The sequence below is a fragment of the Phalaenopsis equestris genome, unplaced genomic scaffold (assembly GCF_001263595.1).
Source record: "Phalaenopsis equestris unplaced genomic scaffold, ASM126359v1 Scaffold000107, whole genome shotgun sequence".
NCBI lineage: Eukaryota > Viridiplantae > Streptophyta > Magnoliopsida > Asparagales > Orchidaceae > Phalaenopsis > Phalaenopsis equestris.
In genome coordinates, this window is record NW_018164549.1 from 2,155,745 (window position 1) to 2,179,071 (window position 23,327).

Below are 23,327 nucleotides of genomic sequence, written 5' to 3' on the forward strand. Positions count from 1 at the left end.
GAGCCTCATCCTCAAGTCTTGTGTTTATCCCTCGGGATAGATACAAGATTTGAGGTAGAATGCTCTTTCATTTAAACTGTGAAAAATATGAGGTCAGTTTGATTTCATATTTTTCTAAAATTATATATATATACGTAAATTAAAAAGTCCTTCCGAAGCGGGTGACGGGATTTCGATTCCGGCTGCCGACAGCTTCTTACGGGCGACCCCCCAACCAATCTTTTTCTTTCTCTTTTTTGTGCCGACAACTGTCAATCTGCATTAAAAACACTAATCCTAAGAAATCTAACATAGTTAACAACCCGAGTCCTAGAAGATGCAAATCAATAGAACAGGTGTGATATACAAGTCAAATGGGTGTAATGGTTCATAATCTCACCGCACCGGTCAATAAAACCATTATTATTAAGAACCAACCTAATCGGGACATTTTTTCTTCGAGTGTGTGGGGAAACAACATACCTTTTTGCATGGACACAGCCATAGCTAATCCTGGGCACAAGCCCCTTTCCCCAATATGGTTTATGTTAGTTGTGGAGTCTAATATTAGCACTCATGAGCAGCAGACTGGCTGGCTTCCCACCTAGTCAGTGCACCCAATGCCAAGGCGCCAGGCTATGGGAACTTAAGCGCTCATTGAGTGTTCCCAGACCAAAAATGTGTATGTCTCGCCCCCAAACTGAGCGCTTGGGTGCCCATTTCTAGCATTGGGGAGCTTGTTTTCAGAGAACTGGTCCCATGAGCCCAAATCCAGGTGCCTATGTACCTGGAGCAGTTTTCACAAGAACTGCTATTTATGTCACGATTTCAGGTAGCATATGAGCAGACTTGGAGCATAACTCTTCCTGCTTATTCATCAACAAAATCACTGTGAAGGTGAGAAGTGTTGGTGAGAAGTGTTGGTGAGAAGGATTCTGGTGTTTTTCAACGTATGTTTCAGTGTCGGATCAGTAGGAAGAGTGTAGAGTGGTGAACTATAAATCTCTTCGTGTGAGTGTGGAGAAGAAACTTGTGTGAATCCCTTGCAAAACTCTCTGAAATTCATAGTGAAATTTGTGGTAGTATGGCTCTGTAGTTTTTTCTCGTTCTCGGGCTTTTCCACGTAAAATATCTATGTTGTTTTCTGGTTTTTTTTTTTAATTGTGCTTCTGGTTTAAATTTATTGTTTCAGTTTTCTCGAATCCTGTGATTCTATTCCGCTGTGACATTGAGAATTAATTGGAGGATTCCCAACAGTTTAGTGTAGCTTTCAGTAGAACAAACCTAGCAATGTTGTTTTTTGTTTTGGGAGTGAGGGGACACATTCTTCCCTCTCACATGGTAGCATGGGTACAAGGCCAGGGTGCTCTAACCCCACTTCCAAAACTCCTTCCCCTGTGGCTGACTACAAGCACTCAAGGAAAAACCTATTGTGAATGAGTGGAAACATCATACCATTTCACCTCCTAGCATGAGGATACAGCCATAACTAATCCTGAGCACAAGCCCCATTCCCCAATATGGTTTACTGCAACTTTCAGTAGTTAAAGATAGAGCAAACCTAGGCTTGGTTTGAGACAGCTTCCGCTTTCAGAAAAGCCCTTTTAAACGGAATGTTAAAGCGATATAAAGTTTAAATTATTAAATTTAATAATTCGTTTGATTAATACTAACTTCTCAAACATAAAAATCCTAAAATACCCCTCCTTTATGACCATAAGTTACTGCAGCTTGCTATCATCTCGAAAATCCCCACCAACCTCATCATCAGCTGGAGTAGCAGCGAGGGCTTCCAACAGCAGCGTGAAGGAGTTAGAGTTTCAGTTTCCTGTACACAGTAATCCCGACATTTACTTCCCGGTGATCGTAGGTCCGACGAGAGGAAGGAGGAAGGAGACAGAAGTAGCATGGAGGTTCGACAAGGGGGAGCTCTGGCGGCTTGCAGTTGTCTGGAAAGGAAGAGAGCAGCAGTAGATGGAAGGAGAGGCCAGATTCAAGGGTCAGCAAATATGCTGCCGAAGTTAGAGCTCCGGCAGTTGATCAACGACGGGAATGATATTAATGAGAGAATGGAGGCTCATTTGGACAATTTTCTTCGTAAAACACAGAACAAAGCGATATGGCGAGGGCAGCGCAGTAGCGATGTTGTGATTTGAAACAGCGAGTAGATGTCGTTGTGTTCGACGAGCTGCCGGTAACGCCGCTAAACCAAACGGAACCCATATATTTTATCGGCATTTTCTCCCCGTAGCGGGACTGTATTGCAAACTCAAATAAGGCCCAGCCATGTTGTTTTCTGTTTTGGGAGTGTGGGGACGCAGTATACCCCCTCACATGCTAGTATGGATACAAGGCCATGGTGCTCTAAGCCCACTTCCAAGAAACAACCAACTGTGAATGATCAATGATAGTCGTTGGCTATAAAGAATTGCTAAAGCACCAAGTATGGAAGGTTTCACAAGGGCTTTGTAGGCCTTCTTCACAAAGCTTGTTGTTGTAATTAAGTTCCTTTGAATTGTTGAAATTCTCCCTTTTTCTTGTAAGACCAAAAAACAACATTAAAAGGACCGCTCATCAACATGATTCCCGCTCATCAACATGATTCCATCAAACCCTAAATTATGCAAATTACATGACCAGAAAGGCATGAACCACACAAGCCAAAGTAAATCAATCCTGAATTGGGTCTGCCTATACAAACCAATTTGGTTTGGCCAACTTCCTCATGAGCAAGTCTACCTACAAAACAAAGTTCATTATTAATATATATGAGAAACGTAACATTTCAAAAAATGAATTATAACACCTCCCAAAATCTATGTATCTCGATGCAGTTCACTTAAAAAACTTCAAACTTTTGGATTGTGGAAGAATTCTGGAGCTCTGACAACCACTTGATACTTATCAACTTCATACGGTGCTCTAGAAAAGAATGCACGTCTTTTCTCCCTATGCCTTGAGAAGAATTGCCACGAACAGCATGCTGAATCCCCAACAACATTCATAACCTTTTTGCATTGCCTTGTTCACAATCATCAAGTCATCCAAAACCTCCTAGTCACCCTAAATTGCATCCACAACCTTCATATGCCCCACCTGCAGATCGTGCTGCCTCTACCACAAACAATATACCATTTTCATAACCCTCAGGCTACAATCACAACTTTTTGATAAAGTTTCATCTGTTACCTTCTAGTCGTACCACCTTCACCTCCAAGAAGATGATTATTCAGGTATTTAACCATATTTCAGTGTCATCAAAATGACTGTTAGCAACAACCTATATTGCTTTGTGTTAACACCTTCTCCGAGTTTATGAAATTGTATGTCACGTGCCTAACCTAAAGGCAATTTTATGTTTTGTGCGCCTAAAGGCAATCTTATCTTATCATTTATTATCGTTTAAGTATAAATAGAGCTAATTTGTTTAGGATTAGGGTTATGCAAGAGATTAGATCATGTATCTTAGGGTAAGGGTTTGAGAGAGATTTCCAAAATCTCAAATTATAGGATTTAGGAAAGTCTGTCTACCTTTCGAATGGTAGTTGTTTATCCTTTATATGTTGTTTTATTGTTGTTATTGAAGAAAGAAATTTATTTTGCCCTAATTTCTATGGAAAATCATGTCAAATTATATCAATTGTTATCAAAGGAATTGATATGATTTATTGGGCATGCCCTATTCACCATTTAATAGCCAGAGTTTCCATAGGAGCCATCATAGGAAGGAAGGGGCATAAAGAGCGACTCGAATCAATTCATTATCCCAATACAGTCGCGATTTGGAGCTAACGGGACGCCAAACAGAGATCGGGCTTACATGGCATCTATGACGTGCCCTAAGATACAATCGTGATAGTAGCACACAAAGAATTGTGACATTCCTTTATGAGTCAATCACAATTCGAGCTAGGTTGGGAGGATTGCGGCATACAAGTAACACCACAGTCATAAGGACAGCCAACGCGTGGGGTTGCGTCGCTGCATGTAGGTGTTTCACACTACTTTTGATTGAAATATGTGATCGAGATCACTGCGTGAAGGGGTCCAGCATCGCTTGTGACAAAAACTAGAGATCAGGATATGTGAAGGAAACTAGTGATCGGGATATGTGACGTCCGCGAATTCAGATTGTGGCTTCCAGAGTTTCGTGCTGCTTCCAATAATTACATCGAACCATATATAGTAATTTCGAGATCACGGTGTCCAAATTCTGCGCACATAAATTCTAAATCTCGTGATTTCAGAATAAAAGAATTTCAAAAATGCCTAGGAGTAATGACAGGAAAAAAGGTACACGCTTTAGAGAAAAAATTAGCAAAAGAGGTTAGTCAAATCAAATCTGGAATAGATGAGCATTTCTTAGCCGTGGAGGGGAGGCTCATAGCCCTTAAAAAAAAAGATTGGGAGTTCCACACAAACCCTCTGCTGCCTGCAATGGGATAGTGATGGAGTATGTAATGAACACGAGCAACAACAATCAAAAGAATTTGTGCGACATCAAGGCAACATCGTTGTCTCAGGTGGATCTGGAGTTATAAGGTCGGGTGAAGGAATGGAAAGCAGACTCGAGCGTTAGCATTTGGAAGGAATGACATGACATCCAAATAGCTAGAATGAGAGGCAGCAGACAGAATAGGACTGCGGGCGATGCGGGATAGAAGATCAATTTAGAGGATTTCAACCTAGAACAGTGAACCATGGTGGGTGGGAGCCCGACAGAAAGTTGCATCCAATTGCATCAGTGTCTTTTATTGCAGTAAGCTTCAAGTCATAAGGCAATTATAGAGCTTATGGGAATGAGTGAGTTGATTATGGGGGAAAGGCACCAGTCGAATGGCGCCCAGGCGCGCCAACAACTATTGGATCAATTTTTCAGAAGTTGTTGTACACAACCCGGGGAGTTAAATAGTGGATATATGCGGTTCTTGGACTAGTGGGAAGAAGAGAAGATAGAAGAAAGACTTCTCAATGTTAGGGAAGAAGTTTAAGGAGAGTTTAGGGTAGAGTCTGGTGAGAGGATAGTTTTATTTGTTGTGTATTGAGAGTTTAGAGAGGGATTAGAGAGAGATTGTCTAAGAGAGATACTCAGCATTGCAGGAGGTATTTGGGGAACCTTTGTGGAGGAGTCTTCATCACTTTTTACAAGGGAAAAACCAAGTATTGTATTCTATTTCATATTGTAGTATTTGTAAACACAATTATAGTGGATTTGCTTTGTTTTAAAAGATGATTTGTGGTATTTCCTTCATGCATTGTGAGTAGTTTCTTTTTACCTTTCTCTTGTGATGAATAAGTTGGTTGTGCAGGATTATAAGGTGTTATTTGAATTGATTTTAAATCTTCAATGTGAACAGTATTCTTCCATGTTTAATTTATTTTTTTCATTTTGGTCAAACGATTAGTTAAAACAAGTTGTGATTCATAATGACTCGGGAGAGCTATGGAGAAACGATTAGAGTATTCATATTGAACTATTGAATGAAGAACAAGTAGTCCATAGGGCAACGCAAACATATGGGAAAATAATCTTTGATAGGTTCAAATTGAAGTTTACGGAGTTAAAATCAGTTTAACTAAACTTCTTCATGCATCCTAGAGAGAGAGTAACGAAGAGAACTGCTCATATTTATCACTAGCAACAATTAAAATTCTAAGCATTTTGTTCCTACACACTAATTATGTCATTGCAAAGGAAGGTAATTCTTTATCTTGATAATCACCAATCCAATTAAGCTAAGTAGGATTTATGTAGGGTTTAACATCTAAATGTGATAGCATAATTGTAGTATTAGTATATAGAGCTTTAACCTCATCTAGATTGCAGGCTAAGAGCTAGTCTTGGTAGGCTTGAACTTTGCTTCAGTCTAATTCCCTCACTATCTGTTGGATCGATATTCCTGCCTCAAAAATCGATACTACTAATACGACATGTATACTTGTGTGAGGCCCAATGTCCTAGAGCACCTGATTAGGGGTATCAATTTTTTGGCACCATTGTCGAGGAGTTACGGTGTAGTTAGTTAATTTAGAATTTATGTTGAATCAATTAAACTTAGACTTGAAAATTCGTATTATAATTTTATTGTGTAACTATTTCTTTGTTTGAAAAAGAAAAAAGAATTTTTTAAAGATATTTTTGAGTGTTTGTCTAGTGTTTGTGCTAAACTTACTAATTGAGTCTTTAGCTAGTAAATGTGTAGTGCAGGACCTGTAAGACTTAAACCCTACGATTCAGAACTAGATAGAACTGTTATAAAAATTAGAAAATTAAAAAAAAACCTTCACTAACTTCGAGAAGAAATGGCAAACATTTAGCAAAACAATTTAGATAATCAAATATCAATTAATGATCACCATAGCGCGCATAAACCGTTGAGGGATTACGCTGCTCCTACGGCAGATAAAATTCACTTAAATATTCAAACTTCTGCAGTAGAAGCTAACACATGTAAATTGAAGCCTGTTATTATTCAAATGTTGTAGAATAACCAATTTGGAGGAACCCCGCCTGAGGATCCAAATATATACTTAGCAAGTTTTCTAGACTTTTGCGCTACATTTCGTTATAATAACGTGTCAAACGATGCTATTAAACTTAGGATTTTACTCTTTTCATTGAATAAAGCTAAAATGTGATTGAACATATTAGCACCTATATCAATTAGGACTTGGGATGACTTAGCCTGAAAAATTCGTAAGTATTTTTCAGTTTCAAAAACTGTTAAACTTAGAAATAATATTACTTCATTTTGTCAGTTAGAAGACGAGTCGATTTATGAGGCATGGGAGAGATTTAAGAAACTTTTTAGAAAGTAACCACATCATGTTATGCCTTATTGGTTAATTATCCAGACTTTTTACAATGATTTCGTAAGATTCCTTAGATTTATTATTGATGTTGTTGTTGGTGACTCACTCATGTTCAAGCCATTTGATGAGGAGATGGTCACTAACACTTTCCAATGGTCTTCTGAAAGAATAAACCCTATGACGGTAGCTAATGTGCATGATACAGATGTGTTGTCAATTCTAACTTCTCACGTAGCAGCAATATCAGGAAGCTAGATCAATTTAGAATGAACAAACCTCAAGTACCTCCAATAATTGAGAAAAATTCGTTTGGACAAATGGTCGATGCTAGTTCTTCATCATTTGAGACCTTAAATGCAATTAACAACAGACTTAACAACCCTTATTCTAATTTTATAACCCAACTTAGAAGAACCATTCTAACTTTATCTGGAATAATAACTCTGGTTGGAAAATCCAAAAATGGAAAGATAACCACACAAATCCATTAGGAAATTGGAATAATCAAGTTAGTATCAATTATAAACCTTCTTATAATTCAGAATTTAACTTAACCCACAATTTAAGGAGAAATTGTCTTGGAAGGAGGTTGTATTGCAGATAGGGAATAAATTGCAAAGTCAAGGTGCAAAAATAAAGAATATAGAGAACCAATTGAGACAGATTGCTAACTCCCTTAGCAATCGACCACAAGAAGCTCTTCCTAGCAACACTGAGATTAACCCCAAGGAGAAGAATATTGAGTCTGTTAAAGCTGTCTAATTAAGGAGTGGAAGAGAGTTGGAGAATGTAGTTCGGAAAAATATTGATGTTGAAAAGGGGGCTGTGGAAACTGAAAAACCATTGGAGAACATCTATAAAGACTTAGAAAAATCAGTCTCTTCAACTAAGATTAGCTTAGAAAAATCAACACCTCCATTTCCTCAAACACTCAAACAACGGAAGTTGGATTAGCGATTTTCAAAATTTTTTGAACTATTTAAGAAGCTAACTAGTAATATTCCTTTTGTCAAGGCTCTACAACAAATGCCCAGTTATGTATAACTCATGAAAGATAGTCTTAAAAAGAAGAGGAAATTTGGAGATTATGAGACAATTACGCTCAGTGAAGATTGCAAAGTTATTATTCAGAAGAGAAGCTTAAGGATCCAAATAAATTTATTATTCCTTATACAATAGGAGAAAAATTTTTTTTGGAAAAGCTTTAGATAATATTGGAGCAAGTATTAACCTTATATCATTGTCTATCTTCATAATGTTAGGATTAGAAGAAGTGTCTCATACTACTGCAACTCTTCAGCTAGCTGATCCAAAGGGGATTATAGAAAATGTTTTAGTCAATATGGGTAAATTTATCTTCCCTGTTGATTTCATAGTGTTAGATATGAAGGAAAAGAAAAAAATTCTAATCATTTTAGATTGATCTTTCCTAGCCACTCGACGAGCAATGATAGATGTGCAAAAAAATGAATTAACCATGAGAGTAAATGATTAGAAAGTTACATTTAATGTCTTGAAATCTATGAAATATCCTTCCAAAAGAAATAAAGATGTGTGTTTTTAGATGGACTTAATTATTTGTGTATTAGTCATTTACGAGAAAGTTATAAAGATAAATCGGTAGAGTCATAATTGGATGACGAGGAAGCACAAAATTTTAATATTAATCAAACCTATTGATTACTGAAGATTTAAAATTTGTTCATGAGAGGTTTGAGATTCTAAATACGACAAAAGGTAGTAAACCATTTATTCCTTCTGTTGAGAAACCCCATCAATTTGAGATGAATGTGCTTCCCACAGACTTAATTATGCTTACTAGGGAAATCATCTACATTATCGGATATTATATCATCAGATTTGACTCATTTGCAATAGAGAAAATTAATGTATATTCGGAAAAATTATAAGAAAGCTTTTGGATTGACTATAACAGATATAAAGAGAATTAGTCCCTCTATTTGTATGCATAGTATCCTGATGGAAGATTAACATAAACCCCGGGCAGATCCTCAAAAGAGATTGTAGGATGCTTTTAGAATTGGTTTTAAATCTTTAATGAGATGAATATTCTTTCATACTTAATTTACTTTTTATTATAGTCAAATGATTAATTAAAACATGTGATCCATAATGACTCAGGAGAGCTATGGAGGTACGATTAGAGTATTCGCATTAAACTATTGGGTGAAACAACAATAGTCCATAAGACAATGCAAAAGGATAGGGAAGTAATCTTTGACGGGTTCAAATTAAAGTTTAAGAAATTAAAACCAGTTTAACCAAACTTATTTATGTATTCGAGAGAGAGTAAAGAAGAGAATGTTTCTATTTATCACTAGCAACAATTACAATTCCAAGTATTATACTCCTACACTACTAATCTCATTGCAAGGGAGTGTAACTCTTTATCTTGGTAATCACCAATCCAATTAAGCTAAGTAGGATTTTTGTAGGGTTTAACATCTAAAATTCGTTGCAATATTGTAGTATTAGTTTATAGAGCTTTAACCTCATCTGAATTCCAGGCTAAGAACTAATCCAAGTAGACTAGAAATTCTCTTAAATCTAATTTTCTCTCTCTCTGTGGGATCAATATTCCAGACTCAAAAATCCGATATTACTGATACAACACATATACTCGCGTGGGCCCAAGAGTGGTAGAGCACCAGATTAGGGGGTATCATCTGCCCTAAACCACACAGACAATTTTCTCGGGTTAGCCTTCTTCCTCCTTTTCCACTGCACGCGAGGCTCGGCTTTGTGACACGCACGCAAACAGAGCCTTGTCTCCTCTGCTAAGGCTCAGGCTCAGGCTCAACTTTGCCTACTCAACGTCGAGGCTCCATCTCCTCTGATCAAACCCGTAGGCAGAGCCACCAATTCCTTTATTGTAAAAAATAAAAAGTTCATCGAACGACGTCGCCTATGCTTCACTAACAAGTGCAAGCACCACTTTTTTGTATGCACACAGCTAGGGTTCCTTCTTCAATTTTGAGGCATCATCTTCTTTTCTCTTGATTGAATTTGGAGTCAACAACAAATAAGACTTACTCTGAATACTAAGGTTACATAAGATTCATCCTTCTCCTTCTCATTCTCCTTCTACGCCCTGAAGCCAATTGTTGTCCTTTTTCTCATGGTGTTGCCTCCAAGTTAAGACTCTTCCTTCGAGCACTAAGGTTACATATGATTCTCATTTCTCCACCTTCCTTACGCTCCAAAGCCAATTGAAGCCCTCTGTCTCATGGTGTCGCCTCTAGGTTATACAAGTTTTCTTCCTTCTCTGTCATTCTCCTCCCTTGCCTTGCTTTTATCTTTCCTTCACGCCTTCAATTTCTTCCTCCGATTCGAAAGAGATGTCTCATACTTGAAGAAAAAAAAACAAGACGAAAATTGTTTTGAAAGGACGCAAAGCAAATACAATCCATTTTCTTTTATTAGTGTTATTCATTATTGTTATTATTATTATTATTATTATTTTATTGGTTGATACAAATGAAGAGAAAAATGTCAACCAATCTGGATATGGGAAGAGATCAAGATCTGATTATTGGAGTGCTTCAGAACCACATGGGAAGGCAATTTATATGAGCAATTTTTTGAATTGGTTTAGGAACAATTCATCATGGAATATGGAAAGAAGTTCGAGATGTTATCTAGTTGTTGAGAGGGATATCAGAAGAAATGTTGGAAGGAAACATCATGAAAGAGTTGAAGCCAAAGATTTGAGCAACACTTTGCCTGATGAGATCTCGAGGATTGGAGGAAACTATAGAATTAGCATAATTGGTTGAAGATAAAAATGTAATGGAATAGGCTTAATAAGAGCAACACAGGTGGTGCACCATACCAAACTTTTTCCCACGTTAAGGAAAAGATGTCTTTGGGAAGGGAGTATTGTTACGAAAGTGCATAGCCTAAGGGAAATTTTGTCTTTTGTGCGCCCAGCGGCAATTTAGTCTTTTATCATTTATTTTTGTTTAGTATAAATAAGGCCAATATGTTTAAGGTTTGGGATATGCATGAGATTGGGTCATGTATCTTAGGATTAAGGTTTAAGAGATATTTCCTGTTGGGATAGGGTACTGAGGCCTTCAATTGATTTACAATCAACATCACACCGCGAAAGTTAGGATCACACCTTTTTGAAAAATTTGGAACAAAATATCGAACAAAAACTCACAAAAAACACACCAAAATTTAACATGAAATAACCCGAGAATAGGAAAAAACCACAGAACCGCGCAATACAAAAACTTCACTATGAAAAGAGAAATGTGCATAAATTTTCACCACAGATTTCTCTACAATACTGAAACATAAACGAATACTGCTCCAAATCCTCTCTTTATCAAATTAGAAAAATAACATGCTCTGAAATCTACCCCTTAAACTTTACTGTTCCACATCAATGCCTTTGAGAGTTCACAAAAACAAGAGAAAATTATGTGGCTTAGGTACGTCGCTCCTCATAGTTCTATTTGAAAGCCTGGATCAAAGGAAATCGCGGCGTGGTTATGCCACTACTTGGCATAAGTACGCCATCCAACATAGCTACGCCTGATAGTAGCATGTTACTCCAGTCTTGTTATACACAGGAATGTTGGAATCCCTTCCTCTACAACTGTGGGTGCTCATCCAAACTCCACATCTCAACAATCTCCAACTTGGAGACTGCTAGCACCCAACGCCCGCCCTCCAGACTTGTACCTCCATCTGTTCCACCTTTATAATCATATGTCGTACTGTGGCTCACCTCCGATCAACCTTTGCTGAACTCCAAATGTAGTCACCACCTTAGTCAACATGTTCGCAGGATTTTGAGCTATATATCTACTCCAGGAATAACTTTCTATTTTTTAAAAGTGAGTGAATGAAGTGATAACCCAGTTCAATATATTTTGTCATGGCATGAAAAACAACATTCTTAACAAGATGAATAGCTCTCATATTATCACTATAAAACTTTTCAATCCCCTACTCCCATAAAGCCATGTAACCAAATCATCTCCATGCTAGCCTCAGAGATAGAAATGCATTTAATTTCCATAGTTGAAAGTGCAACAATTTTCTACAGTTGGAAACTCAACTAACTGTTGTATTTCCTAAAGTGAAATATACCATATTTTACTTCTAACATCCAAATCCCATGCCAAATTTGAATCTACAAATCTCTATAGAATGACCCAACACATCCAAAACGAAATGTCTTGCCAGCCGTTCTCAAATATCTGAGAATCCACTTCACCACCTCCAATGATGTCAATCAGAATTTCCCAAAGTACATACTAACCACCCCTATTGCATATAAAATATTTAGTCTTGTACAAATCATAACAAACATCAAACTTCCAACTGTTGAAGCATATGGAGTTCTCCAAATCTGTGATTGCTCTTCTTTAGATTTAGGTAATAATTTCTTAGACTGTTTGAAGTGACTACCTAAGGGGGTAGTGCCTGATTCTATGTCCTCAGTCTAACAAAAGCACAAACCTACATAATAAAGAAAAACAACCATGCGATCAAACCACAAAATAATGTTTGAGTTGCTCCCAACTAATACTTGGTTTTATGTCATCAGCCTAACGCAGTACAATAATGTATAGGATTTCTCTCCATGATCAAATTGTCATTTTAATAAATCTCGATCAATCACCTAGTATTTTTATGCTATGAAAAGTCTCCTATATCATTCACTTGTAATCTCAAATTTTCATTTCTTTAAAATCTTAAATTTAATTTTTTTTAATTCTCCTTCAAAATCTCATAAAACATTTATTATTATTCTAAAACACTCTTCAAGAGGATAAGTAGGTTATGGAATTGGATTACAAATTTGAAAAGTTAATTCATCTTGAGCTCTAATAGTTTACTCCCATTCCTATAAATCAATATTCATCACACTAGTTGCAAGAAAAGATCTTCCAAGATCGTAACATCTTCTATATTTAAAATAATAAAATCCGTTGGAAATGGTAAAACTAGTCTCTCATATACTAAAAAATGCATTAAATTTATAATATCTCATGAGTCGCATAATGTTTTCCTCATAATTTGATCTCCTATAGTGCATGGAATGGTAAAACTACCCGATTGTGAGAATTTCTTTTGAATTAAAGCAGTACATTTTTCCATCAATATCACAGTTTCAAAATTTGAAAATCTATATTTTTTATATATATCTTTTCATAAATTTCATGCAATTGGGCATTTGTTTAAGAACTTCAACAAATGGTAAGTTAATAATAAACTTCTTGAACACTTCTAAAATCTTAAGGAATTGCTAGTACCGTTTTTGTTTTGATAATATCTGAGAAAAATGTGACGGTGATCTCTCATGTTATTTCCAAAAAGATGAATGTGTCTTAGGAGATGAAAGTGTTTTTCCTGTCTGGAAAAAGTTTTTCAAATTCTCTCAGGCTCCGACTCATGCTCCTATCCTCTAGGCTCCTCAAGTTCCTTTCCACTACCAAGTCTAATGGTTTACATTGCTCGACATTTTGGCCCTTAGGATTCACCTCAACATTATCTAATAACGTCTCTAACTCAATGAGTTAGCTAATTACCCTAATTGTGTATCGATGATCCTCATGGCTGTAGCTTGATTTTGTATTTTGATTTCATATTTGCATATACCATCAAGTAGCAGCCATGAGGACCATCAATACACAATTTATCTCAAGAAATGAATTGAAACCAAGCGAGAGTCGATTTCGGGTTATTATTTCTCTAATTGTTCTAATTACCTAAGGTGTTGGGTCGGTTACTACCCCAAGGCTGATTTCGTATGTTTTGATTGTTTTGATTGTTATTAAAATTGAAATTGGGGTGATTTATCCATCCTAATTTATAGGTATTGGAATAAGGATTGTTGGGTTTGTTGTTTATTGCATTCAAGGACTTCACAATACAAGGATCAATTAACTAGCCATAAATATTCTCTTTGATTAATCCTGGTGTAAAATTTAAACCAAAACTATATAGCTTCATCAATATAGTGGTTGCTTAGGAAGCCAGAATTGTTAGCACATCAATATCATGGACACTAACTACCCTTTTGAGATTAAATCTCTTAGAAGGCCTTGAAATTATTTGTAGTTATATCTTCTATAAATATATAGGCATCATTAAAAGATTTACCCCCCGCCCAGTTGTAGCATCAATTATTGCTCTCCAAAATCCCACCAACCTATTATAAAAAGTCTGCATGATTAGCTAATCAAATAAGGCATGGTGTGGGCACTTTAAACAACTCCTTGAATCTTTCTAATGTTTTATATATGGATTCATGATCTAGCTGGGAAAATGATGTGATATTATTTCTAAGTTTAGCCGTTTTAGATGGAGAGAAATACTCAGGTAGAAATTTTTGTACAATATTTTTCCATGTGATGATTGAACTAGATGGTTAGGAGTTTAATCAAATCTTTATCTTATCTCAAGAAAAATGCGAATAGCCTAAACCTAATAGTGTCATCAAAAACATTATTATACTTAAATGTTTCTCAAATTTCAAAGAAACTAGCAATGATTAGGTTAGAATCTTCTATAGATGACCTCCCAAATTAAGAATTTTGGATCAGTTGAATGATTGAATGTATAAGTTCAAAGGTATTGAAACTAATGGTAGATTTGTTGTTTTTTCAATTTCAAGGCCAAATGGTACTTGATTAATAGTTTCAATCATGTGCATAGACACCTAAGCCTAACAACATCATCAGAGATATCATTGTACTTAAATGTTACACAAATTTCCAAGCAATGTTAAGGTTAGAATCTTCTACAATTGATACCCCAAACCGAGAATTTTGGACCATTTGAATGATTGAAAATTTGAGTTCAAAGTTATTGACACTAATAGTACGTCTACAATGCTCTAGTGCACTATCTACCAATGGGTTGGCAAAGTCCCTATGTGGTATAAAGTGAACATTTTCGTCCTGAGAGTTTGTCATCTCTCCTAAAGTCTATTTAACTTTTGTATGTTTTTTTTGGCTATTTTTTTTAATTTCAGATCATACTTGGTTAACAATTTCAGTCCCATGCATATACACCTATGACAATCAAGAAGGTGATCCTAAACTAACAGAAAACACATACAATGTACGATACACACAAGACAACAACCATTTAAGCAAATAATGTGCAAGAAAACAAAACCAAAATTATAAATAACATTTTTTTGGACTTTTCAATAGTATATATAATAGCACATATATTAAAAAATACAAAACAAAATACAGGATGACAATTATAATACAGTTTCAAATCTAAACTCCATATTATCTACTAAAATTCTTCAAAATTGAAAATTAACATGGTTCCCCAACAACAACGCCAAAAAATTGATGCGGCAATACGGTAAAACACACATAAAATACGCAAGTGGATGTATCAATTAAATAGTTTATGCACGATTTAATAGTAAACTTGTTAATTTTTCAAAAATGTGAAATTTTTAGTTTATTAGTTTGAGGTCTAGCTTCAAAAGTCAAAGTTTTAGAATTTTTGAAGTGTCTAGTTTTGGTTTTGCACCACAAAAAAAAAATTTAATGATACAAGAATATGTTTTAATGTGATAATTATGCTCCTTTGATTTGGAGTTTGAATCCTTAATATTTTTCCAATGAACTTTCAAATTAATGTTAACTAAGAATAAATCCTTCTTAGCTTCTTCCAAATTCATAAGTTGCGTTGAAAATCTCTTATTACAATTAAATTGACTTAATCAAGCAAGCTTCCCAAAAATCCTTTAATCCCCTTGCAATCTCCTGTCAGTAATATTTCGATTTCACTGGGTGATAAAGTTTTATCCTAATTGTTCTTTTAGCCTACAATCAGTAGATTTAAATCACAATAGATTTTAACATTCCAAATGGTCAGACTGAAAAAAAAATATATTAAAAGAATAACACATTAACATGAAACTAAATCCAACATCTCAGACAAAACAAACGAAAAGAACATCATTCATCACCAACTAAATCAAAAAAGCATATAAAATTAAATTCTTAGACTAGTCGAGAGAAAACTAAAAATATTTCATTGAAAAAATCAAAGTAAAAAGAGCTATATGAGAGAACAATCTAACAAAAGTAATTGCTTTGTTCCATAGAATTTCTCCATTGTATAATAATCTCTACTTGACAGTAATCACACTTTACAATGAGAAATTTCCTCACCAAACTCTCCCTAACACACTCGCAATCTCCACTTCAAATTGTGACGTCCGATATTTTCCTGTTAACATCACCATTACCATGGAGGAGTCATATTGAGTGGTAGAGGTGAGGGATGCGAGCATTTCATCTTTATAAGAAGAAACGTAAGTTCCATTTCAAACCAGAACAATTTCGACAACTTGGGAAGCAAGCAAAGACATCGTCAAAAGGAAGAGAAGGCGAGACGAAGGTGACTTTGACTTTGATCTTGAGCAAGTGCATATTTGTGGGGACGAACGATACATTTGAAGACAAAATTGGAGGTGTGAGTGGCTCAGCATGAATTTGAGTGTCGAGGAAAGCTAGCCAAGAGAAGAAAGAAGGGAGGCCTAGCTGAGCCTTAGCTCGAGGAAAAGAAGTGATCTCGCGTGAAGTTGTCAAATTGTCCAACTGGGAGTTCGCCTGTAAAGGAACGAAGCCAGTGAGAAACAAACAAAAGGCTCGAAGAACTATCGGGCGGAGCCAACAAGAAAGATCTTGTGCTCATTGTAGAGCGAAGCAGGCAGTGTCAAGAAGGTCATGACAAAGGACTCCTATGCATTGAAATTGGGTTCAAGCATATTAATAAGTTTAGATATCTTATTTTATTAATATTTTCTTATATGAAATGTTGAGATGATATTATTTAAGAAACTTTTAAAGTTTAATTAAAAATAATAATAATAGAATTTAAGATGTTAAAATTTGAATGGATGGATTAATATATATTAAATCAAATAATTGAGGGTTGATATGGGTATAAAATGACCACTTGAGCATTTAATTAATTATAGCGAATATTTTTATAGGCATCAAATTAATGAAAGTGAAATAAGAATAAAAAGTTGGGAATCTAAAAGCACGTCATATGGTATTAATGTATGTACTCATACTCATAAGTTATAGAATCATTTATGTATCGCTTCTGAATCAATTATACGAACTATTATTGATGCTTGATTGATGTATTATGCTTCATCTATTCATAAATTTTATCGGTTCTTAAATTTTATCGGACATTTCGATATGAATGCTTATAATGTCTCATTATAAAAAAATTGATGTATAATAGTATAAAATATTACATATTGAATGACATGAAAATATGAATGTTAGGGACCATATAAAGTGATTTTTTATGGATGATATGAATCATTACATATTTAATGATAAAATATTACATATGGAAAAATTTTATGCATTACATTATTAAATGTTATATGTTGAATGACATGAATGTGAATTTTATAGACTATATACAGTGATTGTTTGTGCATGATTGATTATGATGGAATTGGTCATTTTATGATACTAACAACGGAATGCTAAGATACCCGTGAACGCAAATGGAAAATAGTAATGATATTGATGCATCTTAATTAGTATAAATTTTAAATTGTGCTCCTATGGCAGTTGTATGCATATTAAAAATATATTGATATGTAAATGATACAGTAAGACAATTAATATTTAAAACCACCTTGAATAGTTATTTAGATAGTCCAAATCATCAAATGCTCTTAGATTAATTTATATAAGGTTTACCAGACAAGCATTTTTTTTTAATTGTGATACTATAATTTAGAAGTACTAAGCATTCATTGGATATAATTAACTTGTTATTTTAAACTAACATTTCAAGTTTAATTAATTGAGTAAAAGATGAGCAATAAAAGGCAAAATGTTTGTAGAAGATATAGACAACAAGAAATGAGAAAAATTCCACTGTATTACTTTAAATTTTTTTTACATAGTGATTTTTTCAATAGTTAAATATTAGTTATAAAACATGAATGAAGAAAAATTTAATTCCCACCATCCAAGTGTATGTTCTCGCCTTGATTAATTTCAAGTTCTAGGTCGGGTCATGAAACAAATTCCACCTCAAACACTCGCTCTAGCAATGCTTACGGATCGTTTAATGCACCAGGATACGCCTTAGATTTTGAATACAAATATTTTTAATCCATATGAGACGCCCCATGGGCATCAAACCATCATAACCATAGCGTCACTTAGGAGACGGGGAGCATTGTGGGAAGGATGTGGAAGGGTGAAGGATAATCACCATCTCGGGAGCAAGATACAACCATAGCGTCACTAGACCCTTAAATGCAATTCAAGAAGGGAAAATTAAAGACGTCAACAGCGGCCCCGAACAAAAAAATTGAAATCTAAACAAAAGCAAATAAATAGCATTAGGATTGGGGCCCCTATCACAAGGAGGTGGTAATCCCCCTAACAGAGGGTCGACCGACCATCATATGTCTGAACCGAACAGGTCAAGGGCGGGATGCGACAATTTGTTGTGCTAATGGGCATTGCATTGGACACCCCGCAATAGTCTCCCAAGGTTGGGCGAGCTTCAACCTCATCTGTCGAAGCTTCTGGATCCTCGTAGTATGGTGTCAGGTCAGCAATGTTAAGGATAGTGAGTTGTGGTACTTTCTTAGTAAGTCAATAATGCATGTGTTGTCATTCCAAAACACATCGAGATAGAAATATTATCCATCCACTTTTTGGCACAACCTGAGTTGGAGTTATATATAGACGTAGATTTTTCACAAAGTAACTCTCGACATATTAAATTTGTTATTTATTTCTCATTCCTCGTGTTTGATTGAGTATATCTAATAAACAAATTCACTATAGGAACTAACTTTGGAATGTAATTAGTGGGCATGCTGGACTACTTTCAATAACAACCACCCAATAGATAAATTGTTGGACATGATGTTTGACAATCCCTTCAACAGAGGCTGTCCCTTTCAGCTATTGGCTCATCAAACTCGCCATTTTTAAAACCAATGATAATCTATCGAAAGCCTCCCTCATAGGCTCAATTTGAATCACTAGCGTCTCTTCTTTGTCAACAAGAAGTTGAGACTCCTCTTTGACGTCTTCACCCTCTCCTATATCATTGTCAATTTCTTCAACTGCTCCCTACTTAGTGAAAGAAACCATTTTTATGTTTGAGCCATCTGATTCAATATGTCTAAATCCATGACACTTGAAACACTTCCTAGTTGGGACGGATTTGAGAATGTTGATTGATTCCGTCTGTTCTCAAGTTTGAATATGTTTTCCCTCAAGCTGAGTCAACTTGAATTTTCCACTGTGTGTACTCTTGTTGCTTGATCCTATGAGGTGGTGCTAATTCCAGATCTAAGATTTTCAGCATATATTTCTTGCCAAATATTTGAGGCAGTGATTCTTTATCCTTTCAATTTGATGAATCACCATTATGACTAAGGGTGACCCTTCTAGTATGTCTCTTCTCGAAGGCGGCAAACCTCTACTCTGTTTGAAGTATTTTTTACTACATATTTTCAATAGAAAGTTCTCGGACATCTCGTTGTGGATTTCTCATAAGTGATATTGTGTCATTTCCTCCCGATCAGGTTTCCAGCAATCGTCCCCTCAATGGCATAGCTTGAGTTTAGTTTTGGGAAGGTGGAGAAGGGCTTAAGGGTTGATTTCGGGTGGGAAAGAAAATTTTGGGGGGCTGATTTGAAAAATCAACAAGGGGAAGGATTTTTTGGTGGAGTTTGGGTTAAGTGACAAGATACTTTGGTAACCCTGTGGTAGTACTTAGGTTAAACGAGCTTTGATATCAAATAATGTCAGAGTTAACCAAGCAACAATAAGAAAACCAATATTATTGTTGAATTCAAATAGAATAAAACAACTAAATAAATGGAAATATAAAATTGCAATAGACATGACACAACACGTGACTAGGGTCTGTGAGGTGATGGTGATGAATGTTTGGGGTCCAAAAAGGAGGTGGTAAGGTGGGAAGTTGAGCAAGGGAGACGGATATGAAAAAGAAACAATATGTACATGTTGTCCTGGATGGCCACAAGTAGGTTGAGGGCTGGACAGCATGAAGAACAGTGGTTGGAGATGGTTCAGGGTGGTGGCAGCACAGCAAGAAACCTGGAACAGCAGGGAAAACAGCGATAGGAAGTGGGAGGAGCGGCTAATGTGCTAGGAAGGCATATACTAGAACGGGGAAGTGTGAGAAGCAACAGAGAAGGTTGGAAGTGATGGGAATGTTGGCTGGAAGGGTCGGAAGCTGCAGGAAAAAGCAGCAAGATTGTTGTTCTGAGCGGATGTAAGCAGGGAAAGAAGATGATGAGCGATAGGGAGCATTGTGGGAAGGATGCAGAAGGGTTGAGTGAAAGATAATTACAATCTCGGGAACTAGATACAGTTTGAGCACCACTTGAACCTTAGATACAGCTGTAGAAGTAAAACATCAAGACGTCGACCACTGTCTTAAAAACTCGAGCCAAAATTGGAACCTAGACATGACTGAATTAAATAACACTAGGATAATTATAAGTGAGCCCCCTCTCACAAGGAGGCGGTAATCCCCTAGCCAGAGGGTCAATCAACCCTCTTATGCCTTGACTGAATCAGTCCAAGGCAAGATGCAATAATTTATCGTGCCAATGGGAGCTGCACTGAACGCCCGCTTCACTTAGCAAGTAAAATTGGTTGATGCAATCTCACGTAAAATGGAAGCAGCACCCATGCCTTATTAAGCAAGTATAGTGGACAAGTTGAACTAATTGTCGATGCATTATGTCACTTTCATGAGTAAACTTCCCAACCCCATGTCCATCTCTCTTTTTTCTTTAGATGTTTTCAAGCCCAAGCCACCTCTTCATACAGTCAATGGACTCCATCAATAAGTTATAATCTTCGCACATTATTTCTTGTTCAAATTAATGTCATGTCACCATTTCACTCCTTTTTGTTCTTCTTGTATATTTTTGTTAATGAATATTTTCCCTTAAAAGAGTTTTTAAGGTCATCATGATCATTCACATATGCACTTCAAATGTAATATAGCCATTTTGCGTTCCTAATCTTTTTAGTAGGCCGTTCTAATTTTAAGAACATAGAGTTCTAGAGTTTTATGTTCTTCTAAATATGAATTTTCTTGTCATAATTCTAATATGAAATTTATACAAATATATTTTTAAGTGAATTGGGTCTACCATAGTTATAAAAGAACTTGTTGATGATATTTTAACATGGAGTATAAAGGATTATATCCACCAACAAATATTATATATATTCATTACATAGCACAGATATAAGAATTCAGAGGTATTAGATCTACAATAAACTTACTCTTAGACAAAAATGATAAACTACTAAATTCATTAGTGAACCTTCAGCATCATGCATTCATTATAGACAAAAAACTTAACTACCTATAGTTTTAAACACAAAACAACAGGTATTTTAAAGTGAGGACTTAATGAAGATATTTCTAGCAGTATTTTAAAATGAGGACTTGATGAAGATATTCTTTTAATTACAAAGCATGGATTTCAAAATTCAACAATCTTATATGTACAAAAAACATTGTACAAACAAAGGAGATTAAAAAATGAAATTCTTAGTGGAGCTTAGTAGCTAATTTCTATGACATGTTAACATAAGGTATTCATTTAAAAAGGAAAATGTAGGTGACCGAGTTTCAAGTTCAATAAGCAAGCATTAATAACGCCCAAGGAAAATAGCATTAATTTAAATCGAAGAGATTTTGAACCAGATTAAATTTTCATAATTTTTTTTTAATACATTACATAAGCATAGTTTGAGAAAAACCGAATGAGCTGCACGTGTAGAATCATCAAAGGCAAATTGACAAAGAAAGAGTCGACAATAAACCTCTTGAGTTTAAATAATTATTTAAATTGAGAAAAAAAATCATAAAAATTAATTTTTGGTAACACAACATTCGCTCCAGAGATGTGCAAAGCAAGAGCTTCTCAGAGGATAAAAATTCAAGTTGATCGTCTCAAAAATTATGTTATGGATTGGAGATGCAGATAGTCTCCAATCCATAATTCCCAAGGCATCTGTTAGAAGGAAAAAGAAGGAAAAAATATGTAAATCTTGGTTTCATTAAAATGTCTACATGCTTCTAGAAAATTTTGTATCCAGAAATTTATGCTCCCACTGATAACAGCTTCTCTGATGGATTTTAGGTTGTCAGAAAGAAGCTTCAGAAAGAGTTCGTACTAACTTCTTGTCTTCCAGATTTCCTCAGGAAATATGTAAAAAAACGCTTTTTACATCGGATAAAAAGATAATTATTTTGGTAGATAAATCGGCAATTTTATCGGCTACCTTTCAGCAGTAAAACCCAAAAAATAAAACGTCAAAGAACGAGAAAGAAACGTAAAGCTTCTAACTTCAATCATATAAATTTCGCCATAGAGAAAGGGACGTGACACGTTTAAATACAAAGAAGTAAGACTTAGTCCGCAGGAAAATAAAAATATAAAGCAAAAGCTACAAAGATCCGAACCCGAGGGAATGAAAGAATATAAAAATTCTTTATTTACCAACCCTAAATTACAAAAAGAAAGTAGGTGGGCTTTAGCAGTTAATTCCCCGGCGGCAACAAGACGTAAAGATCCAAACGGATACTTTGAAAAGGGGTAAGAAAATAACGTCAAAATCACAGAGATTCCATGCATTCGCACGATGAGAACAATTAAATCCTTAGCATTTGTTTAACTACCAAGATCTCAAACTCGGAGACAGTTTTGGAAGAGAAAGAAATCAAATCCTACGCCTATAATATCTCTAAAGCAAGAGAAGATGCATTTTACTAAAAGGGATGATGTGCTACAAGAGAGAAGACCTCTCCATGAAACTAGATCCCAAGCTCAGCACTCCGGATTACGCGTCAGCTTCCATTTTCCGCTTTCTCCAGCATTCAAACCCCACAAAAAAACAGGCAAAAAAGGAAGCAAGCGGCGAATCGCTCTATCCTAAACATGATGGATAAGAAACTGTGCAAAATCAAAGGAAAATCTTCTTCACCTTCTACCTGAATACCTCAGGCCGAATACGTTCTCATGTGGAATCTTCGCCGCAGATCCGAACTGGAAATCAGCTCAAGCTCCTCATACCACTCACAAGCCAGCCAACAAGAACACGAGAAGTCAAGTCCGCTTGCAATGTGGTTGGCGAACGGCTTTCAATTACCGTAAAAGTGAGAAACCCTAGCAGAGAGAAGGAGGGGAAGGAGCAGACGGGAAGAGAGACTTGGAAAATGGCAATGGCTTGAAGGAAGAGACTTGACGCAGGAAAAAGAAGCTAAGTAGAGGTACCTTTATTGCATCTTTTTAGGAAATATTAAGGAGAGCTCGAGCGCAGGGGAGACGGCTAAGGATTAAAGAGGAAAGAAAGGAAGGTTAACTGATATATATATATAAATATATATATATATATATTAAATATATGAATATATAAACAAGTTACATTTATTTTTTACTTCCATCAAGAAAAATAAATACT

At 35.7% G+C, this 23,327-nt stretch overlaps 1 protein-coding gene across 1 annotated transcript in view; it reads right to left on the minus strand.

Annotated features, from left to right (window-relative positions):
• Nucleotides 1-23,124, minus strand: part of LOC110020732 (FT-interacting protein 1) — a 32,336-nt gene extending 9,212 nt beyond the window's left edge. The window contains 1 exon segment of the mRNA XM_020718925.1: nt 22,858-23,124. The gene's annotated coding sequence lies outside the window, so the exon portion shown is untranslated.
• Between the last annotated feature and the right edge of the window lie 203 nt (nt 23,125-23,327).